Below are 25105 nucleotides of genomic sequence, written 5' to 3'. Positions count from 1 at the left end.
AAAGTTTTCTAAAGCTATCTCTGTACTTTTTCAATGGTTGGATTTTGTTGTTAAGGCTTCAAAAAGAAACACAATTTAGGTCTTTATTATAAAGGAAATGTATGTTCCATATTTCACTAGAATTACATTCTAACGGTTATTTGCAGTCATAGCCTACATGGAATTTTTCTTGGGTGCTTTTTATGTTTTGGGTTATAGGAGGCCCCCTCCCCCACCACCAATGTATGGCCAATCTCTGAATAAATATTTAACATTCTTATGTAAAGTTTTTTTTTTTTAAGCTATTTTATCCATCTACATCATAGGGCTAAATATCAAGTAAGTCATGTAAGCCAGTAGTCCTGTCTTATGAATGGATTTTTTAGCCAGGTAGTCTGGGTGAATTTGCACAGCTAATAGTGAAATACTGTATTACAATAGCCAAACTATGGAAACAACCCAAGTGTCCATCAATGGATGAATGGATAAAGAAGATGTGGCATATATATATATATATATATACACACATATATATAGGAATATTACTCAGCCATAGAAAGAGATCTTGCCATTTGGAACAACATGGATGCATCTAGAGGCTATAATGCTAAGTGAACTAAGTCAGAGAAAGACGAATACCATATTAATTCTCCCATCTGTGGAAGAAAAAAAAAGAAAAGAAAAGAAAAAACAAACCAAAATCAGACTCTTAAACACGGAGAACAAACTGATGGTCACCAGAGGGGAGTTGAGTGAGGGATGGATGAAATAGATAAAGGGAATGAAAACAATGCTGAGTAATGTGCAGAATTGTTGAATCACGATATTGTACACCTAAAACTAATATAACACTATCTGTCAATTACACGTCAATTAAAAGAAACAGGGTGTCATGAGGACCAGTCCGTTTTGGGGTTGTGAGCAGATGCCATTCTCAGGCCCTTGTAGGCCAGCCCAGGCCCAGCTCAGGTTTCACTCCCCCATGGGTCAGCAACCACTGACCCAATAATTCTATGTGCCGTGGCCACGGAGATCTGTTTTCTCCATGAGATTCTTCCGATCTTTTGTTCATTCCCTCACAGCACACCTACTGAGGGCACACTAATCTGAAAAGTAACTCAAGCAGAGAAATAGTGCACACAACAACTGCATTCTAACCTGGGGTTTTCTGGATGCGATGTTTTAACCCCCCAGAGAGGCCGAGGATCGGGGTCTCATGGATTAAAACAGGGCTGTCAGCTTCAAAGGGAAGTCCACGGGCACCGTCATTGTTTGGGCATTTTTTTTCCTCTCTTGTTTCTGATGTTTCTTTGGAAGCCAGAAAATGGCCACTTCTCATTTCTCATGGAATTGATGTGTCCAGTTTTTGGCAGGAGCTGAAACGAACCAGAAGGTATTTACCCATCAGCAGTTGTCTGCGTGTATCTGAGACGCTGCTCCATGAGATGCTGACTTACGTGGGGACATCATTAGAGAGAGTCGCTCAGAGCTAAACAATAACCTCTTACCATTCACCCCACCAGGTATCCAACACAGGATGCTACACACCTCCACTGCATCCAAACTTTTGACAGATGTTAATTATTGGGATTCAAGAATGAGGAAACGGAAGTTCTGAGAATCCTTGGGGATTCCAGAATTCTTGTTATTCCGTAAGTTTCGTAACACGTTTCTTAGATGCTTTTGAAAAATAAGTAGCCATAATAATAAGCAGAGAATCTGTTATTTCCATAGCAGGATGTTTCTAGAACAGGATTATATGAAAGGCTTCTATGGTCTTCCTTTTTAAAAAACATATAATGACAAGTACATGCTTATTATTGCTATGAGCTAATACATTGTGGCAAGATTATAAAACCCAATAACATAAAAATGATCTCTACCTAATACAAGTGCAGGGTAATAGAAAACATTCAAAAGAAATGAACATTAATACAAAATAAATGTTGGGGCACCTGGGTGGCTCAGTCAGTTAAGCATCCGACTTCAGCTCAGGTCATGATCTCACAGTTCGTGAGTTCAAGCTCTGTGTCAGGTTCTGCGCTGACAGCTCGGAGCCTGGAGCCTGCTTTGGATTCTGTGTCTCCCTCTCTCTCTGCACCTCCCCCACTCGCACTCTGTGTGTGTCTTTCTCTCTATCTCAAAAGTAAACATTTTTTACAAAGCACACAAAATAAATAGTAAATAAAAATCATTAAAAAAATAGAAGGTCATACCAAAATACTGCAATGTTACGTTTCTTTAAATGAAAATTTTAGCCCCACAAAGCATCATCTGTTCTCTCCTATAGAATTCCAATAATATAATACTCGGATCTCCTGGCAAGGTTAAGAGTATGACAGAGAGGCAAATGTTAGAATGGGTGATTTGAGGACATATTTTGCTTCCAAAAGCTGACATTTCTTAGAATACCATACATGTAAAAAGTATTGTGACTAGGAGGGCCTGGGTGGCTCAGTCGGTTAAGCATCTGACTCTTGGTTTCTGCTCACGTCACGATCTCACAGTTCATGAGATTGAGCCCCACGCTGGGTTCCGCGCTGACGGCATAGAGCCTGCTTGGGATTCTCTCTCTCCCTCTCTCTCTCTCTCTCTCTCTCAAAATAAATAAATAAGCTTTAAAAAAAGTATTGTGCCTATAAACTTTTTAACGCTTCTTAGCAAGACTGACTCGTATCAACAGGGCCCTGAACGCCCACTTACAGCAGCAAATACAAAAAGCCCCATGGCTCCCGTCCTGGGTCCCAGAAACGTCAACCTGGACCCTCGACTCCACGCGTCAACGCATCGTCCTGCTCTTGCTTTCGACTTGAGTCGGTGGATTTCTTCAAACCAGTAAGGTCTCTACATGGAGACTGAGCTTTAATTCTCATGGGAGAATCATAACCCTTCTCCCAATTTTCCTGATTTCTCAGCTGATTTTTCTCAGAATCCAGAATTTGGGAGTCCATATAAATGTCCCAAGAAACGCCAGATGGGAATTCCCACGTGGGAACCCTTTCCCTTTGTTCCTTTCAGAAACAATGACCAACAAACACAGAGCTCTCCTCCTCCTCTCCACATTTCCCCTGCTCGCTGATGGTTCGGGGGCCCAGCTCAAAATTTCCCCTCCTCTGGGAATAGCCCCAGGACTGTGAAATGGGCTCTCAGTGGTTAGGAACTGACTACAGAATTCTGCATTCCTGGCCCAGGAAAGGATGTCTGGCCCAGCTGGATTCTCTGTCTCTGGAATTTGAATATTGGAATCCAGACATAGAGAGACTGGGGGTCACTGTGGCTTGCCCATGTTGATAACGTGCAAGGGTGGGATTACACTCATAGCTACCTGTCCCTCGTGTCCCAGGAGCTGCCCTAAACCTCCCCTTTTCTAGTTGCAGGATAGATACTTAAGATGCATCAACATCCTTCATTAAATCCTCCCATGGGGGGCGCCTGGGTGGCGCAGTCGGTTAAGCGTCCGACTTCAGCCAGGTCACGATCTCGCGGTCCGTGAGTTCGAGCCCCGCGTCGGGCTCTGTGCTCAGAGCCTGCAGCCTGTTTCAGATTCTGTGTCTCCCTCTCTCTCTGCCCCTCCCCCGTTCATGCTCTGTCTCTCTCTGTCCCCAAAAAAATAAACGTTGAAAACAAACAAAAAAAAAATTAAAAAAAAAAAATCCTCCCATGGATGGGGTGCCTGGGTGGCTCAGTCGGTTGGGCATCCGACTTCGGCTCAGGTCATGACCTCGCAGTCCGTGAGTTCGAGCCCCGCATCGGGCTCTGTGCTCAGAGCCTGCAGCCTGTTTCAGATTCTGTGTCTCCCTCTCTCTCTGACCCTCCCCCATTCATGCTCTGTCTCTGTCTCAAAAATAAACGTAAAAAAAAATTTTTTTTTAATAAAAATAAAAAAAATAAATCCTCCCATGGTTTAAGCAAGCCAGAACTAGTTTCCATTGTTTTGAATCAAAAGACCCTTAGCTAATATATTATTATGCCCCGGTCCAGTTCCTTTCATTTTCCAGGAACAGGAGGAAAAATGCCTTACTGGTTTAAAAAAGAAAGAGACAACACAGGATGCCATTTATGTAGATTTCGAAACACAAAGGAGTAGTCTGTACTGTTTATGACATGCACCTAGGTAGTACATGCACAGACCCTGAACAGCACGTGCATCTACATCAAGATCATGGCTGCCGTGGGGGGCAGGGAAACATGGGCCAAGAGGAGGCACAGGTGGGGACTTGAGCAGCTATGGAAAAGCTTGATTTCCAAGGGACAGTCAAGACCCAGTTTGCCGGAGGCCATTGAGTTTACATTTGTCTACCCTGGTCTGATCTTCAATTCTCTCTCACAACAACCCCAGTGTGGATGCGAAGTTCCATGGCCACCCCTCAAGAACATTTTTTTTTTGATGTTTATTTATTTTTGAGACAGAGATCTCGTGGGCGGGGTTGGAACAGAGAGAGAGGGAGACACAGAAACCGAAGCAGGCTCCAGGCTCAGAGCTGTCAGCACAGTGCCCGACGCGGGGCTCGAACTCACTAACCGTGAGATCATGACCTGAGCCGAAGGTGGACGCTCAACCGGCTGAGCCACCCAGGTGCCCCCAACTTGAGAACATTTTAAATAATTATAGAAGAAGACTTCTATTTTCCCTTTTGTTTGAAGTACTGTATAACAAAAACACTTTTAAAGTTACTCCCATATACATAAGATTGCTACCAAACCATGAATCCCTCAAGAGCATCTTCCTCACCCAGTACTCCGCGAGGATTAAGTCATTAAATTCTAGGAAGCCCTCATCAGCGGCTTACACTAAGTAAGAGAGCCACCAGCAAGGTGCCATTTTTCTTTATTTTAAGCAAATTCCTGGTAACTTATTTAGGGATGTTTTAATATTTTGCACATTCACATGGTTCAAAATGCCGAAAGTCAAGAAAGGTATACGATGAGGAGTTTTCCATCTCTGCCCCGGCTTAACTCCCTAGAGGCAAACAACTGTTTCCAGATTTTTTAATATCCCTAAAAATATGCTATATGCATGAGAACAAAGACATTGTGTGTGTGTTGCCCCGTTTGAAGCTCACAGAAACTCCTTCAAAGCCTCTTGGAAAAGATACCATTATCACTCGTATTTCACAGGATGAAATTGAGGTTTGGAGAGAGACTCCGTGGCTTGCTCAAGGTCACACAGCTAGTAAACAGCGAAACTCGGATTCAATTCTAACCCCGACGTGTACTGTCCCAAATACTGGGAAAAGTGGAAGAGGAATTAATCTACTAAATTGAGGGCGTATTTGAGGATCTGAAGCAGCAGGCATTCCCACCTCAGGCTCGCTTGGAAAGTTAAGTTGCCCAAGACTGTCTCCCCTTGTCATACGAAATTCCAGCATTTCAGATTTTTACTTAGGATCTCAGCATGGTCTGCTCTCATCCTAGAGCAGGCACCGCCGGGCAGTTAATTCTCCCACGTGGGAATCTAAAGGGTTCGAGTTAACCAGGATCACCCGTGTTAACACCTGCCAGCCTGCACCCTGAGTCCCGGGCCGTCCTGCCTCACCCCCACCCCCCACCGCCCGTGCGTCAAGCCCTCGATATGGCAAAGCCTTTAACGCAGCCACATCCAAGAAAGTCCCTGGTATCCGTAGGCAAGAAAAGCCATACGTGAACTCAGAAACAATGAGCCAAATTGTGTTTTTTGTCTAAAAAGGCTGTTAAGAGCTTCATTCAGGTTATATCAGAGCCAATCCACGGAACCAACAGGAAGTGGGTCCCCACAGAAATTACAAACGGAGGGAAAAAAGAAGTCAGGCCTTAGGGTGGAGAGCGCGGGTGATTGTGTCAATATGGCCTAAAATATTTGCTTCTGAGATAAATATTTGCCTGATAATTTGGGTGTTGTTTATACAACCAGGAAAAGCAGTCAGCAGTTAGAAAAGAAAAAAAAAAAAAAATATATATATATATATATATATATATTGCTGTGTGAGTCTCAGCACTGAGTTATCTGTAATTAGGAGGGAAGGCAACATTTTCAGGCAGAGTGAAGGCCTTTGTCTTGGCTGCTTATTGTAAAACCAACAGCTTCCAAGTAAAAAATGCTGAAGTCCACGGCTGAACCATCTTTCCCATGTAGGGTTTTGGCTGCACAAAGCCCACCATTAACAACCCTTTCTGCTAAAAGCCTGCCTCCCTGATGAAGAGTATCCGGAAACAAAAGGCACAGAACGAACGAGGAGGCTTTTCCTACTAAAAAAAAAAAAAAAAAACGCCGCTTTAGTCTAACTTGAAAAAGCCCACAACCAGTTCCTAATGAAAACCATCTGAATTCCCAGGTTTTCCCACAAGCAAGACATCGCTTAAGCTCTGTGCTCGCTCCATTCTGCATGCAGCCCACAGCCTGCCTGCAAGAAACACAGCCCGCCAGGAGAGGGACGTTCCCGCAGACCCCGATTTAGCAAGACATTTTCAGAGCATACCCCCAACCAGCTGGCAATCCTCCACTGCTCTTGTGCAAAGATCTCTAGCTCATCTCACTGAGTTTCCTGATTTAAAAGTCTAATTCATTTCACCGAAAGTACGACAGAAGGAAACGGAGTCGCCAGGCCTCTCCTGCCAGATTGCCCCAGACCAAAGCTCTTGCAAAAAAAAAAAAAATCCAGGTATGGATTTTATGATCCAGGTATGTTATGCAGGGGATGCTGGTCCACACTCGTCATCCATCCTGATACTCAGGCCACAGAACCTTGACGGATGGCTGTGGAGGAAAACAAGTTTATCCGTCACGTCCACCACTGGGCTCACTCCTCCAGAGAAAAGAAACAATACTAACAAGTCCAATGTCTTGTTTTTATTTCATATTCTTATGAAATAAGCACTAGAGAATACAAAGTTTAAAAATGTGACACACGTTCTCTAAGAGAAAGCTACTTAGAGATCCAACGTTTACACAGCATAACCCTCCCGGACTAGGATCGTGAACCTCAGCAGTCTGTCCTGCAGTCCCTCCCGGGAAGAGGGAGAAGGTAAATGGGACTGCCAGGGGTCAGTAACTTAGGGAAGGAGCCCCTGAGAGAAAAGGAAGTAAATCTATTTGCTGATTATAAAAGTAATACGCACAGGGGGCGCCTGGGTGGCTCAGTTGGTTAAGAGTTCAGTTCTTGGTTTCAGCTCAGGTCATGATCTCACAGTTTGTGAGTCTGAGCCCTGAGTCAGGCTCTGCTCAGAGCCTGCTGGGGATTCTCTCACTTTTTTTCTCCCTCTCTCTCTGCTCCTCCCCTGCTCTTGAGCGTACTCACTCGCTCTATCTCTCTCAAAATAAATAAATAAACTTTGGGGGGCCTGGGTGGCTCAGTCAGTTAAGCTTTGGCTCAGGTCATGATCTCACAGTTTGTGAGTTTGAGCCCTGCATCAGGCTCTGTGCTGACAGCTCAGAGCTGGAAGCCTGCTTTGGATTCTGCATCTCCTTCTCCCTCTGCCCCTCCTCCCACTTGCGCGCTCTCTCTCTCTCTCTCTCTCTCTCTCTCTCTCTCAAAAATAAATAATAAATATCTTAAAAATTTTTTTAAGTAAATAAACCTTAAAAAAGTAATACACAGTTACATGCAGCTATGCTAAAATATGTACATACAGAGGCACCTGTGTGGCTCAGTCAGTGGAGCATCCGACTTCGGCCCGGGTCATGATCTCACGGTCGGTGGGTTCGAGCCCCGCATCGGGCTCTGGGCTGTCAGTTCAGAGCTTGCAGCCTCCTCCGGATTCTGTGTCTCCCTCTCTCTCTGCCCCTCCCCCACTCATGCTCTGTCTCTATCAAAAAATGAATAAACGTAAAAAAAAATTTTTTTAATAAAATATGTACATACATACAAAAATTTTTCTAAAGTATGGCTTTTATACAGCTAACCAGCCCATAATGATCTTTCCAGCTAATCATCAAGGCAAGTCTTCTTTTCTCCTTCTCTTGCACCTTTCTGGGCTCCCTCCCCCCCCCCCTTTTTTTTTCATTTTTACTTGTTTTATATATAAATGATAATCGACTTTCTGCAATTCCCCCATTTCTCCTATACTAGCTATTTACACGCTGGCTGCCATGGCCACTGGGCAATCCTCAAGACCCTCAGCTCCCCTCCGGGTTTAAACAGACAGGCATGTGCAGAAGGCATCACTATATACATCATCTACACTGCCTTCACCTTTTATCACATCTATGAGAAAACCCAGGATTGCAAACTAGAAGGAGTCTGAGCTGCGTCCACGTAGTCTCAGGAGGAAGGGAGTATCATAGGAAATCAGTTGATTTGAGCAGTGAAAAGGAACAGTCCTTCGATACTAGATCAGCCTCAGAAGGTACCGACTGCAAGTGCACACGAGGAAAATGGTCCAACAGCACCACTCACAGTAAAGAGCCGTTAAGTGCAGCGGAGTCCGTCCCTGTCAGCAAAGAAAAGCCAGCTGGGAACCAGGCTCATCCGGAAGACTGACCTCCCCGCCCCTCCCCCTCCCGGAGCCCCAGCCCCACCCACCACACCGTCTCTGCAGGAAGACTGTGCTGGTGACAGGAAGCCAGTGCAATTAGTCTGTCATCACTTGAAGGGAACGCACAGATGCCAGCAAATCCTGGGGAGGAAATGTTAATATCAAGTTTTGCGGAACAAGGAATGACTCCTAATTGAGACAACTGATTTTCATCAGGAGGCTCGTGGTGCCTGGAAAGACAGACCAGGGAACCCTGCATTCCATCGGGTGTATATAAATAAAGTGTTTCTTCCTTTCTAATCAAGGCTCTCCCCAACACCCAAACAAATCCAGACCTTAGGAACTGCCTCTTCCAACTTGTAACTGACTAGCGTGCAGGGTTTCCAGGTCAAAAAGAAATACACTTTCCCCTCAGGGATCATGCACACATTCACCCAGTCTGCTTCTTTTCCACGTGGAGGAACAAAGCCATCGGACTTGCATCCTCCCTTTGGCTCCTTCTGGGTTAAAGGAAGATAAATCTTAGACCTCTGTCTCCAGATGGCAGGCTACAGGCGAGGGAGGCTTGGCGAGGGAGGTTAGCCTGGAAAAGTCCTCCCCATGCCTCTGTGTTACAGCAAAGCCAGAGAGGAGAGGTGTAAGCAAATATGGCTGCACTTCAATTCCCCAAACCCTACAATGTAAAAATGGAGAATTTGTCTTTGTCCATTCCTATACGTGCAGTGGTGAAGGAAGTCACTCTTTGAATTAGCTACATTATTTAAATTCATCAGACACGGCCTCCACCTCCACTTTGCCTAGACAGACCCAATTCAGGGCACATTTTCAACGGCTTTAACACACTCAAATTGAAGAGAAGAATCGGCATTATGAATAAGTTCAAATAAAGTCTTGTTTGGTCTCATTTCTTTTAATTAAAAGAATTTTTTAATGTTTATTTCTTTTTGAGAGAGAGAGAGAGAGAGACAGAGCATGAGTGGGGAAGGGGCAGAAAGAGAGAGGGAGACACAGAATCTGAAACAGGCTCCAGGCTCTGAGCTGTCAGCACAGAGCCCGACGCGGGGCTCGAACTCACAGACTGTGAGATCATGACCTGAGCCGAAGTCGGACGCTTAACCCACTGAGTCACCCAGGCACCTCGATCTCATTTTTATTTTTAACACACCCATTCCACCAGGTGCTATAGTCAGGTAAGATCCTAAACCTTGCCCACATATATTATTACAAAATGCCATTCTTAGAATTCAGTGTCTAACGAGACTTTTAATAAGCTCTTCCCCCCGTGTGCCCTTCCTCCCACCCCTTATATTCTCCATTAGACAACCCCCCCCTCAAATTTAATATCACAGATACTAAGATGTCATATCTAAAGAGCATCTGGCGACTGCCCGGTCCTCTAATTTCCTGGGTGAGGACGTTGAAGCCCAGACGGAGTTAAGTCATTTGTTCCGAAAGTCTTAAATAAATAAAACAGGAAATGGCCACGTAATAATTCCCACCCATGTTCAGGGGCAGAGGCCGAGGGCCATAAGGTATGGTTGAATTATGGTTCATTCCTGCCTCTTCCTCTAGGAATCTTAGAAATTCTTGTTTTGAGTCAGAGTCAGTGCTTTTCTGTTGCAGGTTCATTGAGCATCTGTCCTCAGGGAGTGTCACAAAGCATCCTTATAACTTAACTACACAAAGACCATTTACTGAGTTCAAGAAATTGGCCCATGTATGGGAGCCTGGCTCCTCTCCCTATGTCTGGTAAATGTGGCCAATGCACTAGAAGCGGCCAGAATTGAGACTTTTGACTTTCCCTGATTCTGATTTGTGCATGAACGAAGTATTGTGTTGGGACAGCTTTCCTCGCTGTTAGTGAGCGAAACCTTTTTTTTTTCCTATTTTATAATGAAATGTTAAATTCAAAAGTACATATTGGTTTATTTCATGACCTCTTATCCGCCTATAGTTTCCTTGTGGACCATGAATGATTAGTTTCTGTCTCTCTCCCCAGTGACCACAAGAGTATCCAGTGCAGAGCAAACACTCAATAAATATTTTTTGAACACTGAGCCTATCACCCCCAAGTGCAACATGAGTGTTGCAGAATCCATACCCCATAAATGCTCTAACACGTAATCTCATTTCACCCACCAATATCAAGGGCTCTCTGTCTCTCTCTCTTTTAGCCTTCTTTACTCTTTCTGTATCTGCTTTCTCAGCATTTTCCCAAACTTGAGTCATTCCGTACCTTCAGTAATTTTGCTGTCAATGACCCCTACTATTATCTACTTAAATGGTCTCAATTTCTAAGTGCAGAGACGTGTCTTTTAAAAGGTAGCTTTATTGCTACTATACAACGAAGGCCAGGATCATTTGCTCTAGGTACTCATAATAACGAGTTAAAATGTTGAGGGTTTATCCACACTCTCTCTAAATGCATGGGGTACAGGCACTCACTTTGGGAAACAACTCTGCGTTACTCAATCAGTGTTCTCAACATCCCTCTGAGGTAGGTAAGAACCTACCCAGAGAACCAAGTGGCAGTCCAAGCAAGATGGCGGCCAGATAAAAGCAAACCATGACTGGGAAGCCAGGTACAGGAGTGCTGACAATATCAACTCCATCTTTTTATTAAGGTTATTTATTTTCAGGGAGAGAGAGAGAGAAAGAGTGCAGACACTCATGAGCATGAGCGGAGGAGGTGCAGAGAGAGAGAGAGAGAGGGAGACGGGGAATCCCAATCAGGCTCCTAGCTGCCAGCACAGAGCCTGACGTGAGACTCGATCCCACAAACTGTGAGATCACGACCTGAGCCGAAATCAAGAGTCAGACGCTTAACCGACTGAGCCACCCAGCGCCCCATACCAACCCCATCTTTGGCCCTCCGTCTTGGTCATGTCCTTTCTTGGGGCTATTTGTTCTGGGCCGCTTGGGGATTAAGGTACATACCTTAGAAATACCCACCAAGGCTGGGATGGGGGGTGGGAAGTCTTCCTTTGGCCCTCCATAAATTTGTTAAAAATAACACAGCCTTGCCTCTTCCTGACACAGAGATGGTGCCACAGATCACAATTAGGTGCACGTAAACACTGTGCACCCACTATCCCTCCCTTCTGCAGGTCTCCTTGTCCTATAAAATCTGTGGACCAAGGTCCAGTCTTTGTGGAGAACAGTGGTATAGCTCTGGGTTGTCACCGGCCCCACCCTCCCTCTGAGTGTGTTATCCAGAACAAAACCCTGTGTGTGCCCTATGGAGTCGCCTGCTTTGTCCTCTGGTCTCAAAGTGCCATCTCAGTGGGAAGACTGTCCTCCCTCCTCCACCTTCAAACACCGGATCTACTAACTCTCAGTTAATGCCCTTTCCTCTGCTCCCTAGATCCTTGTTTCTCCAAGCGTGGATGACAATCCAGAAGCATCCCGTACACCCTGGAAGCTTGTAAAAAACGCACAAGCTTGGGCCCCACCCCAGGCCTATTCAATCAGAACTTGCATTTTATCACGATCTTAGCTGATCCAAGTGAGCGTTAAGGGTTGAGAAGCCCTGAGAGATGTAGACCAATAGTTCTCTAATTCGGCAGCACACTCGAACCATCTGGGGAAACTTAAAAAATACTGATATCTGGACCCTACCTCCTAGAGATTCTGGGTAAGGAGTTTTTAAACCTGCCCAGGAGTTTTTAAAAACTCCTCAGCTTACAAGAAAGCTGGCGGGTTACAACGAGGAAAGCCCGTACAGCCAAGTTTATAAAACAGGGGTCTAGATCGGTGGTTCTAGAACTCTGACTGCCTCAGAACCAGTTGGACGGCTTGCTAAACCACAGATGGTCCGGGGCCTACCCCAGAATTTGTGGCTCAAGAGGTCCTTGTGGGGCCTGAGAATCTGCACTTCTAACAAGTTCCATATTGGTACTGCCGGTCCAAGGACCACATTTGGGGAATCCCTGGGAGCAATAGGGTCCACAGGAGATCAAAGCTCAAACTCACTCGAAGAACTTTCCTGGGCCAATATACATGCTGTGGTTTCTATCTTAAGGATAGAAAAATAAAAAAACTGAGTTCCAAAATATTTAAGGTGTTTCACCTGTGAAATATCTCCATGTAAAAAATGCCATGAGGTAGTTCCCACCTCGCTTGCTTTCATCCTCACAAAATAACTTTTCCACCAGAACGAGGTCTCAACAGAAGTGGTAAAAATCTCCCGAGCAGCCCCCGAAAAAACAGGAGGCGGCCCAGGGTTCTCGCCCAGGCGGAGGAGGGAGCCAACCCTGCTTGTGTGAGGAGCGCCCCCTGGAGTTCCGCTGCACGTGGTGCCCTGCTTCTGACGTTTGGCCCAAAACGAAGTTCCTTTGTTTCTCCTCTGGAAACCGTCCCAAAGCGCTCTGAGGAATCCCTCGAACCCGTTGCCACTAGGACAGCGCGTCTGCTTGAAATTTCTTCGCCTTTACGGGGCGCCTGGGTGGCGCAGTCGGTTAAGCGTCCGACTTCAGCCAGGTCACGATCTCGCACTCCGTGAGTTCGAGCCCCGCGTCAGGCTCTGGGCTGATGGCTCAGAGCCTGGAGCCTGTTTCCGATTCTGTGTCTCCCTCTCTCTCTGCCCCTCCCCCGTTCATGCTCTGTCTCTCTCTGTCCCAAAAAATAAATAAACGTTGAAAAAAAAATTTAAAAAAAGAAATTTCTTCGCCTTTGCATCAGACTGACTCTCCGGCCACAACGAGAAGACCACCGGCTACAAGAGTTGTCTTTTTTACAATCACAGTTTTAAAAAATAATAAAATAAAACCAGAGTGAATCCACAGCACGTTATCATTATTGGTCTATGCAAAGCCCCTCTCTCGCTTTATTCTCCTTTTATTTCTGATCCCCACACCCCTCCCCCCCCTTCCTCATAGGCAACCTCTCTCACACATTACATAGATGTCCTTAAATGATATGTCTCTGTAGAAATAGGTAGGGCGGGGTGCCTGGGTGGCTCAGTCGGTTAAGCCTCCGACTTCGGCTCAGGTCACGATCTCGCGGTTTGTGAGTTCGAGCCCCGCGTCGGGCTCTGTGCTGACAGCTCAGAGCCTGGAGCCTGCTTCAGTTTCTGTGCCTCCCTCTCTCTCTGCCCCTCCCCTGCTCATGCTCTGTCTCTGTCTCAAAAATAAATAAACATTAAAAGAAATTTTTTCAATCCCTTTTCTTAAAAAAAAAAAATAGGTAGGGCTATCGCACGTGCATGTGTGGCTTTAAATTAAATAACAGCACCCTATCATAAGTCTTTTTTTTTCTTATCCTTGCACTCCCCATCGTGTTTTTAAGCCCTATTGATGTTGCTTTATGTTCACCTAAGATGCACGACCACACTTTGCTTATGGAGACGTCGTCTTCACGCATCTGTTTCTCGTGCTGAAATCAGCATGCTTTTGAGTCAGAGCATTTGGGACGAAGCAAGGCTGTTTGTTGGAGTTAATCTGACACCAGATGCATTCATCCCTCTTTTAGGACTGTAACTAATTCCTTTCCGCCCCATGTGGCCGAGCTCACTAGCTGGCATCACAGGTGTCTTCCTTAAAAAGAAAAAGAGTTTGTCCTTTGGTTTCCTGACCATACCTCACTCCTACCCCCTTTTTTCAGCCCTTTTACATGGAGTTTGCAACAAAAAGCACAGAGAAGGACGACTCCAATAGAAACGTCTGTCATCTCTGATTTATCCTTGCTTGAACAAGATCATTCCAGCCTATGGACAAGTATTTTTTTTTTTTTAATAAATAACAAAAGTTACCCTAATCTTGGATTACAGATTACAGATCAAAACAAACAAAAAAAGCAGAAACAAAAACAAATTGCTTATCAGAGAATGTCCTGTCCCAGCTCCTCTCAACTCCTTTTGCAGATGTGAGTACTAAGTCCAAAACCAAATTCTCTCTCCCAAGAGGGAAACTCCCACCAACGCCGATGAGGAGGGAATCTGGCTCATACAGTAGCCCTTAATTATTAAAATGTATAATTTCCACATGTACAGGAGCGATAAAAAGGATGCTTCTTGGGGCCTCTTTCCAGCCCAATCTTTCAAAACATGTGAAATCCTATTTATCAACCGTACCCCCATAAAGTGATAAACGTAAGATACCAGGATTTAAAAGGTAAGCAGTGTTTTTCTCAAGATTCTGGAGTGAGCCCTTCATGAATGTGCAGCAATAAAATATTAAAAATGACTACCCTGTGTTAACTAACGTGTTTCTAATGTTTCAGGCACCGTACTCAGCATTACCCAGTGCATTTTCCCATTAATCCTCATAAACCTACGACAAATTCTTTCTGATCCCTGTTTCAAAGATAAAAGACAGGAAGAATCAGGGATGAAGGCAAAAGAAAACTTTAACCCCATTATGTAAGATGAGCTCATTCCCCCAAACCGAACAAGACTCACTTCTCCCTCCTGAAGACACAGTCCTGGACTTGCCTCTCCCTCCATGGGCTCCCTCTCCTCTCGGACTCCCGCCAACACCCGGAGATCTCTGTCTGCGCCCCCCCCCACCCTGTGTGGTCTCCTCCCTCCTCCCCTCAACCCCTGGCAGTCAGGTGTTCTGCACCAATGAGAGCCACCAGCTCAAACTCTGAAATTCCTCGAGCCTTCCTTTAAATCTTGGCTTCTCTGGGGCCACATGCTCTCAGTCTCTTCCGTCTCTTGTCTCGTCTTCCCCGGCTGCGCCGCCAGGGCCTCTGCCTTCACTGTCCTTATACAACCAGGTACGACACAGCTCCTGCCTCAGTTTCTTTCCTTAGTTCCAAATGGTGTCCCATGAGCCTCCTGGCCCCAGTCTGGATCCCCCATGGGTCCCCAGTTCCTGCCCACTAGTGGTCATCACAGGGGCCCGCCTGGTCCTCAAACTCTGTCCTGTACACGGATTCGCAACGGTGGCCATTTGTCACCCGTGTGACCCTGGGCCTCGGTTTCCCCCTGTATGAAAGCAGAAGCATGAACCAGGTTTCTCGCTCGTGCCCCTTTCGGGTGTGCCATTCTTGCATTATTCCTCCCGACAGGCAGAACAAACTAAAACTCTTTAACCTGGCATTCAGTGACAGTCCCCTACCCCCTACCCCTACCCCAGCCCACAGGCTTCTCTCTGCCTCCTCACCCCCTGTAACACTCTCCAGGCCTCTCAGCCCTTCCCTGACCCAGACCCGGAGGCGCTAGTCTGCCCAGAATGCCCTTCCTTTACCTGCCAACATCTGCCTGCTGGAGCTCCGGGTGGGCTCCAAAAATCTTCAGTCCCGGTTAGAAAGCTTTCCCCTCGTTCTGCAACTGAGCGCCCCATCGAGGCGCTTGTGACGGTCTAGAGGGCGGCAGGCCCCCGCCCCGTGAGCGTGTGCGCACCCAGGCCACCCTCCTGGGACGCAGCGAAGGCAGATTAGTCTCCAGACCTGCAGCCAGACAACTGAGGTCTGTATCGCGTGTACTTTCTGCTTCCTGAATATTATGATGTTTTGACCTCATCAAAAGCCATGCTAACTAAGGAGAGCGCCTAGGCCTGTCCTAGGTCCTATCAATTCTTAGTGATAGCAAAGGGCCCAACCTTCGGACTGCAAACTAACCAGCCCAGAGCCGTCCTTCCTTGAAGTGGCTCTTACACCCCAGGAAACAATATTCCTCTGCCTTAATCGTCCCAGGGCCAAGTACCAGACACCTGGGGACCAGTCTAGAGCCCAACACCCCCCCCAAATTATTCAAATTAGCCAGGCCCAAACTGCTTACTGTGCCCTGCCTTGCCCGTCCACCAGAAATCCCAGTAAAGGCTGGGCCCTAGTGACACCTGGGTGGCTCAGTCGGTTAAGTGTCTGACTCTTGATTTCGGCTCAGGTCATGATCATGGTTTATGGGTTCGAGCCCCATGTGAGGCTCTGCACTTGACAATACGCTGCCTGGTTGGGATTCTCTCTCTCTCCTTTGCACAAATAAACAAACATTAAAAACAAAAAAGATATGCCCTACATTCTCCCCTTGCTCCTGTCTTCTGCCCCCAGATGACCCTGCTGGTTGTCCCATGATTCTGTGCGGCATGCAGTGAGTGACCCCCCCCTCTCTAAGACCTTTAAGTATAAGCTTCTTCCTGTCAATTCTCCTCATTTCTCCTGTGGCCACACTGACTTCACCATACCGTCCCCAACGTGCACATTCTCAGAACAGGGCTCCACTTTGAACCCCATTGCTTACAAACTACGCAACCTTTGGCTACTTAATGGGCCCGAGGCTCAGTAGATTAGAGTTAACAATAGTCCTGGCCCCAAAGGGTTATCGTAAAGATTGAATGAAATGATATATGCAAGTATATACATTATATATCTTAGTGAAAGTTATGTTTGAATTATATTTAAAGGTTTAGATAGTAGCTGATACATGATAAATAAGTGTGAGTTATTAAGACTGTTATTTTTAGGGGCGCCTGGGTGGCTCAGTCGGTTCAGCATCCGACTCTTGATTTCAGCTCAGGTCAGGATCTCGTGGTTCATGAGTTCAAGCCCCATGTCAGCACCGAGCCTGCTTAAGATCCTCTGTCTGCTCCTCCCCCACTCTCTCTCAAAAATAGATAAAAAACATTTTTTTAAAAAAGACTGCTATTTCTATTACCGGATTTATTTTTCTATTCTTGGAGCGCAGCAACCTGGCTGAAAACAAGGCGTAATGTGACAGTTCTACAAAGGACTGGAAGCCGACCTGGTCCTCTTTTTGAATGAATGCAAAGGTAGTTCCAGACTGTCTATCTGAAAATTAACTTCAGTGTCCGCAGTGTGGTGGGGGCAGGCAGGTCGTGGAAAGTGAATCTGCATGAGATTTAAAAACAAACTGACATTCAGTAACAGGAAATGCGGCAGGTGGAACCCAGGGGAGATGGTGGGGGAGGGGGCTCAGGAAGATCAGAGGAAGTTGAATCCCTGTACCATTGTTGGCAAACAAGGGCAAAGCTCAATAAACAGTAAGAGTCGCATGGCCTTGAACTTCACAGATGGTCCAACCGATTATACACCAGTTGTCCCAAAGAACTGCCCTCTTGTCCCTCAGGCCCGCCTCCACCCCTTCCCGTGCCAGGGAGTAAAACCTGGGCACTTCCTGCCACTCTGCATCATAAGGTCAGGAGGGTCATTTGTTGGAACCTAACCCCCAACGAAATGGCATTAGGAAGCGGGGCTTTGGGGAGCTCATGAGGGCCGAGCCGTCATGCACGGGATTAGTGTTCTTATAGGAGACCCCCGAGAGCTCCCTCCGCCATATGAAGCGGCGAGAAGAGGATGGTCTATGAACCAGCAAGAGAACACTCACAAGACATTGAATCCACCTTGATCTTGGAATTCCCAGCCACCAGAACTGTGAGAAATACACATCTGATAAGCTACACCACCTACTGTGTTTCAGCGGCTCAAACCGACCAAGGCAGGAGGCAAGCACAAACCCCAGCGAGCAGGTGATTTTGTGTTGAGAGTTCACCAGCTGAGAGCAGGGTCATGGGGGGGGAGGTGGAGACCTAACAGGAAATAAGTCCCTCAGATGAAAGCTATGGTATTTTACATTGCTATGGATCCTTTTTCTAGCTCTGCCTATTTGTTCACTTCTCCTACCAACTTTGCTGGGACACCTGCATCCTGCCACGTCTATGACAGTCTGATCTTTTTTCCCCACACCCTTAGCGTAACTTCCTTCCATTCCTGGCAAAGCCGTGTTTCTTGCATCTAATTCGCCAGTAATTAGACCATGGTTCTTTTCTCATCTAGGCGAGACTCAAGGGTCTTACCCCACCCCGTGCTCTCAGCAGCTCCTACCAACTGTCAGAGACGACCTTCACAATGAATCCAGTTTGCCAGCCCTCAACTAGAAGATTTTTTTAGATTTCTTTCAGCTTTAACATCCTTTGATTCAAACCTAAGCAAGGCCCTTTGGCCACATGGAGATACACGTCACTGCAAATCAACCAGTCGGATGCCCCAGAAAATCATACCGCTGGGAGTCAAGGAGACCAGCTCGCTCCCTAGCACAGGGCTTCTGGGGCAGAGGCAGCCAACTAGCCAACCTGCTTTAATTCTACCAAACAGTTTTCACCAAAAAGGAATCCACTGAGAGCTTTTTCAGAGTCCTCCAAAGGCTGCTAGAGTTGATCCTTGGAGTAAGCTGGGTGTGGTGGTTCCCCTCAAACCCCATCTCCCTGAAGCTTGGACTCCACTCACATACACACCAGCCTCAAGACTTAAAACCAGCCTGGCCTGGCTTTGAGCCTTGAACTCACTCCATACCTGCTGGCCACGCACAGGAGTCGCTGAGGTGCTCGATGTGGTTATGGTATCTGGATCCTGAACTCTGCGGCCTCACTCTCCTCAGGCATCTGTCCTTAATCTGTCCCTGACCTCATTCTCCGTGTCCTGTTCAAGCCCCATTGACTCTAAGTGATGTGGACACTCCCCTTTCCTAACAAGGTGCACTCACCTCTCAGAACATGTCATGTTTTGGCCACTCCAGCCCAGTCCAAACATTCCTGAAGTCAGCAACACAATCCCATGAAGGCCCGACTGGCATTTCTGCCGAGAGAGAGAGAGAGAGAGAGAGAGAGAGAGAGAAATAAACAAATATCCACATACAAAGCAGGACCAACAGACTCCTAAGTCCTATGGAGAAACGTGGGAGACCGAACACAACTCTTTGTGTCTCCTTGGTTCCAAAACCGTGAAGGGGACTTTTTAATGACATAAGCCCATAAGGAAAAAGAAAATCGGAAAAGAATCGTCACCAGAAGAGAGACCCCAACAAACTTCAAAGAGACTCTGGTGACCTGTTCCCAGGGTCACCCTAAATAAACACATGATGGGAGTGGAAATGGTGTGGTTGCTATGCAAACACCGCTCCAAGACCACTCCCCAAACCCCCAACCCCCCAACCCTCCAACCCCCTCCCCTCCAACCCTCTACCCTCCAAACCTCCATCCTCCAACCCTCTACCCTCCAACACGCTCCCCCCAACCCCCCAACCCCCTAACCCTCCAACCCCCTACCCTCCAAACCCCTCCTCTCCAACCCTCTAACCCTCCAATCCCCTACCCTCCAACACTCCACCCTCCAACCCCCTACCCTCCAACACCCTCCCCCCAAGCCCCCAACTCTCCAACCCCTCCCCTCCAACCCCCCAACTCTCCAACCCCCCAACCCTCCAACCCCCTCCCCTCCAACCCTCTACCCTCCAACCCCCCAACCCCCCAACCCTCTACCCTCCAACCCTCCAACCTTTATACCAAATCACCACCCACAGCCCCCGTCCGTTCTGTCCAAAGTCTGAAGTCACCACTGGGGTCTCCACTACTGAGTCCTGCTCCTTATTATTCTGCCCCAAGTTGGCACGTGAGCCTCCTCCTTCCCTCCTCTGAAAATCACTCTCACGCCCACTCTGAAGAACACCCATTCTTTCATTCATATATTTTTTTGCCCCTGGACCTTGTTAGAGGCTATCCCTCAATACAAGTGCAGGGCATAATAGTTAACACTTTTTCCTGTGAAGGGTTTTCTAGAGTTGTATCTGAAATAACCTCATCAGGGATATGCCTTCTGAGGCTAAAACAGCATAGACTAGGGTTAGGGAAGCTGGAAGCCTGGAAAAACTATCACCCAGTGAACATCATGGCTCAGTACGTGGCTGCTATCAGAGGGCCCAAAATGCTCCTGGAGGTGATGAGTAAACAGGAAGCCATAAACATTCTGCTCAGAAATGCAAACATGAGTACTTCTATTTTGGCGGGAAAATCTTGACTCCAAATTGTGCTGAACTGCCTCAAGTTTATGCTGAGGGATGTAATAAAAAGAGTTTTGAATTTTTGGATGGGGTTTTGAAGCCCAAGTCTGCGAATTACAACCTGTGTGATCTTGCTCAGCCTTCCTAGACCACCATTTCCTGGGCTGCAAAACATAGACGCTAATATCAGTCTCATGCGCTGATGTCAAGAATCAAAAGATACCATCACAAGAAAAAAAAAAAAAGACGTGCCTACGCATGGCGGTGGATATCAATGGGACAATTGCAGGGATCGTTTCACAACATATACAAATATCGAATCATTACGCTGTGCCCCTGAAACGAACACGATGTTATGTCAATTACACCTGCATTTAAGAATCTTTTAATAAGTTAACAATAGGAAATACATATTGGTTTTAGAAAAACAAATTTCCACATTTAATAGCAAGGTAAAAAAAAAAACCACTTTCTCTTACTTTATGTAAACTTCCACATGAATTGTCACACTGATAATGGATGAAAACTGGAGTTTAAAAAGAAAAAGAATTTTGAATATTATACATAAAGTGCTCAGTTCCATGCACGGTACACAGTAGCCCCTAAGTGATGACAGCCATTGTTTTCACTCTCTTGTGGGAAGTCGGTTTCGAGAGCACCTCCAGCAAGGTCAAGATTTTTAAAAAATAGCTTAAAATCTTCTCATACACTTGAATACATTTTTGATTCAATTGAGGTCCCTACGGTTCCAGGTGGCATCATGGAGAAAAGGCATAAAGTTGTAAGACCAGGAGTTACTCATCACCTGCCCTATCAAAACAGAGAGTCTCTGATTTCTAAGGAGATTGATACCACCCAGGATGAGTTCTGTGCAAAATGATTTCCAATCCTGGTGGCACATAAAAAATCCAAACAATCAATTTAGAATTGCCTGAAATGGAACTGGGCATCAGAGTATTTACTTTGAGACAGAGAAAGATAAAGAGTGCATGTGCATGGGGGAGGGGCAGAGAGACAGGGAGAGAGACGATCCCAAGCAGGTTCCACGCTATCAGCGTAGAGCCCGACACAGGGCTCCAACCCATGAACTGTGGGATTATGACCTGAGCCGAAACCAGGAGTCGGATGCTTACCCGACTGGGTCACCCAGGAGCCCCAGCACTAGAGGATTTTGAAGCGCTCTCCAGTGAGTCTAGTGTGCAGCCAGGATGAAAAACCATCAAGCTTTAAAAAAACCAACCAGGGGCTCCTGGGTGGCTCAGTCGGTTAAGCGGCCGACTTCGGCTCAGGTCACGATCTCACGGTCCGTGAGTTCGAGCCCTGCGTCGGGCTCTGTACTGACAGCTCAGAGCCTGGAAGCCTGTTTCAGATTCTGTGTCTCCCTCTCTCTGACCGTCCCCTGTTCATGCTCTGTCTCTCTCTGTCTCAAAAATAAATAAACATTAAAAAAAATTTTTTAAAAACCAACCAAACAAACCAACAATGACCTACTGGATGGAGGATAAGAACCTACTCCTTTAAATATTTGACATTTCCTCCAAATCGCCTGAGCCTCAGGGTTGTTGCTACTAAATCACTTTCTGAAAAGTGGCCACGACCCGGAAGCAACAGAGTCATCCTTCAGCAGGTGAGTGGAAAACTTCAGAACCTCCAGGTGATGGAATAGGATTCAACAGTACAGAGAAAGGAGCTGGAAGCCAGGAAAAGACAAGGAAGCACTTTCAATGCATGTGACTAAGAGAAAGACGCCCGTCCCATCTGAAAAGACTACTGCACTGTATGCTGGAAAAGGCAAAAGTGTGGAAACAATGAAAAGATGAGAGGTCCCCAGGGGTTGGGGGAGGGAGGGATGAATAGGGCAGAGCACAGAGGACTGTCAGGGCAGCGAAACTGTTCTCCAGGATACTATAAAGTGGACACGTATCATCACATATTTGCCGAAACCCAAAGAATACGTAACATATATATATATATATATGTTACATATATATATATATATATATATATATATATATATATATATATATATAGTGGACCCCGCTATAAACTAGGGACTTTGGGTGATAACGATAACGATAAGCGGTGGAGGTTCACCAGTGTAACAGATGTCCCATGCTAGTGGGGGTGTTGATAGTGGAGAAGGCTATGCGTGTGCGAGGGGCAGAGGGTATATGAGAAATAGCTGTACTTTCCACTTAAGTTTGCGGTGACCCTAAAACAGCTTGAAAAAAAGAGTCTATTTAAAAAAAAGAAAGAAATAGAAAGAAAGAAAGAAAGAAAGAAAGAAAGAAAGAAAGAAAGAAAGAAAGAAAGAAAAAAGAAAGAGGAAGAAAGAAAAAAGAAAGAGAAAGAAAAAAGAGAAAGAAAAAAAAGAAAGGAAAAGGAAAGAAAAAAAGAAAGAGAAAGAAAGAAAGAAAGAAAGAAAGGAAGAAAGAAAGAAAAAAAAAGAAAGAAAGAAGAAAGAAAAAAGAAAAAGAAAAAAGAGAAAGAAAAAAGAAAGGAAAAGGAAAGAAAAAAAGAAAGAGATAGAAAGAAAGGAGAAAGAAAGAAAAAGAAGGGAAAAAGAAAGGGAGAAAGAAGGAAAGAAGAAAGAAAAAAGAAAGAAGGAAAAAAGAAAGGAAGTCAGTGTAATGTAAAAGCCTTTAGGCCAAAGTTGCAAAGACAGAGCTCCCAGGAAGCACCAGGATGTGCCAAACATAGTCCCCCCGGATTACCTGACTATGCGAGGCCAAAAAGGAGACAATCCCAAGCCTAAAAGAAGAGGTGGGTCTTCAGTTGAAGAAGGAGATCAACTGAGGCTCCAAACGGGAGCTGGAACAGAAGCAAACAGAAAATCTGGAAGGAGAGCAGAGGCCAATCTGACAGCAGGACAGGAAGACATAAGATGTGGAGGAAGGGAGCCGCCCAAGGACCCTGGGCCCAGCGCCTGCAGCCACAGCTTCCGGTGACCCACAGCCCGGGCACTCTGTGGAGGGCTTGCTGCCCACCGGCACACCCAGCAGACGGCAACACCAGGAAGTTTCATTTTAACTGCTAGGACTTCGTGGTGGTTGTCTTTCCAATGGGCCCAGAATAAAAATGCACTTCCTTACTTCCTCTGGAATGAGGCATGGGCGTGTGACTTGATGGGGCCCATAAAACGTGCATTAAAGTCACACACTTCTCCCGCCTGGGTTGCTGACTCAGGATGCCTCCTGTGAGAGCAAAAATCAAACCCTTTTGGGTGAAACTCTGCGGCAAAACTGATGCCTGCTGACTGATATGCTACAGCTGTGAGCCTGTGAACAGAACTTGATCTCAGGGTTTCTCAACCACAGTACCAGTGACACTCGGGGTTGCATGATGCTGTGCGGTGAGGGCTGTCCCTTGCATCGCAGAGGGGCGTCCCTGGCCTCTACTCTCTGGGTGTTAACAGCACCCCTTCCCCGGTCGTGATCCGATGCATAGAGACAGTAAGCACAATGGTGGTTGCCAGGGGCTGGAGAGGAGGAAGGAATGTGGAGTCATTTTTGAAAAGGGACCAGATGAAAAGGTTCTGGAGAAGGTTCTGGAGATGGACGGTGGTGACGGCTGCGTAACAGTGTCCATGTGCCTAATGCCACGAGTGATACACAGAAAAAGGGTCAACATGCTAAATTTTATGTGGATTTTGCCACGATTTTTAAAAACAGGAGGGAAAAAAAATGTCCTTAGGCATTGCCAAATGTCCCCTGGGGGACGAAATTGCCCCCGGTGGGGGACCATCGTTCTAGGTGGAGAGAGCTCCTGGAAATCCGTGTGTCAAAACGCAGGGCTCAGCTGCTCTACACCAATCAAGGGTTAGGGTTTCCAGTCTCCTACAGTGGCTTTCATCTGCTCAGATTTTTGGCCAGGATCCCCACAACAATGAAACAGTTTGATGCAGAAAAGGCTCCTTCCTAGGAACCCCAAACTGATGTGGCAGAAATAAGCTCTGAGAAGATTCTTACGCTGTTCTCCGCTTTTCCCTCCGTGGGATGGACAGAATACACTAGAGATTTCGTTGGGACTAATTACTCCTCCCACCTCCTGGCTCCTTGGCCTCTGAGATTAAGGGGCAGAGGGGAGCTGAAGCGGAAGAGAGGCTGGAGGGGCTCCCCAGCACACCTGTGAGGCTGTCATGTGACGGGTGGCTGTGATTTTCGCTTCCGGCGTTCGTCCTCGGGACTCTGGCCCAGGCTTGCAGCCCAAGGCTGCTGAAGACGGCTGTCCCGGAAGCCAAGTCCCTGCCGACCTGGGGTATCTCAGAGAAGCCCCTTCACATCTCAGCACTGGGGCTTGGTGCTTACCTCCGCCCTCTGCCATAACGACTCCCCAGGATTGCCGCATCTAGGACCATTATGACCCGGAAAGTCACAACAGCGCTGGGTGAAGACTCGTCTCCCATCAGGGCCTGGCACCCTTGAGGGCCGGGCTCCCCCCTCTGGTCTCCTCGCCCATTCCCCCATTCTCCTGGTGGATGCTGGAACTGCTCCCCCAAACCCGTGTGACAGGCACAAACAGACTCCCCGTCGCCTCTTCTGGGCTCCCGTGGCCAGAATCCTGAACTAATCCTCTCCCCACAAAGGAGGACTCGCCTCACAAGCTGTCGTTTCAGCTGCTCACTTCAACATGTGCTCTTGATTCGCTTAACTGAGCACCTCCAACAGGCACGGACAAGCTGCCTTGTCAGGCTTCATCCCGCCCAGCTTTGGGTCCCCTCCGCCCTGGAACCTGACCCCGCCCCCTCCCACCCACCCCCACCCCGGACCCTCCACCTGGGCTCCAGCCCCTTGGGGCTCGCACCAAAAATTAATTACTTGCTCTCAGACCGGAAACCTTAACCACTCCATCCCTAGGGCTCCATTTATTGGCAGAGTAACATGTTCAAGACAACCCCCGTTTGGGGGGGGGAAAATCTCTTTATTCCTATCTCTCTCTCCA

At 46.8% G+C, this 25105-nt stretch overlaps 1 long non-coding RNA gene across 1 annotated transcript; it reads right to left on the bottom strand.

The window, feature by feature from the left end:
• Positions 1 to 1113: 1113 nt before the first annotated feature.
• Positions 1114 to 18951, bottom strand: LOC147574705 (uncharacterized). The gene is made up of 2 exons (XR_015243276.1): positions 18872 to 18951; positions 1114 to 1355 (listed from the first exon to the last, which is right to left on the bottom strand). It is a non-coding gene; the product is annotated as an uncharacterized LOC147574705 (long non-coding RNA).
• Between the last annotated feature and the right edge of the window lie 6154 nt (positions 18952 to 25105).

This window comes from Puma concolor, chromosome D4, assembly GCF_028749965.1.
Source record: "Puma concolor isolate L17-30 chromosome D4, mPumCon1.1.hap2, whole genome shotgun sequence".
Classification (NCBI taxonomy): domain Eukaryota; kingdom Metazoa; phylum Chordata; class Mammalia; order Carnivora; family Felidae; genus Puma; species Puma concolor.
Note: the sequence above shows the minus strand (reverse complement) of the source record. Positions and strands in the feature narration are given on the sequence as shown.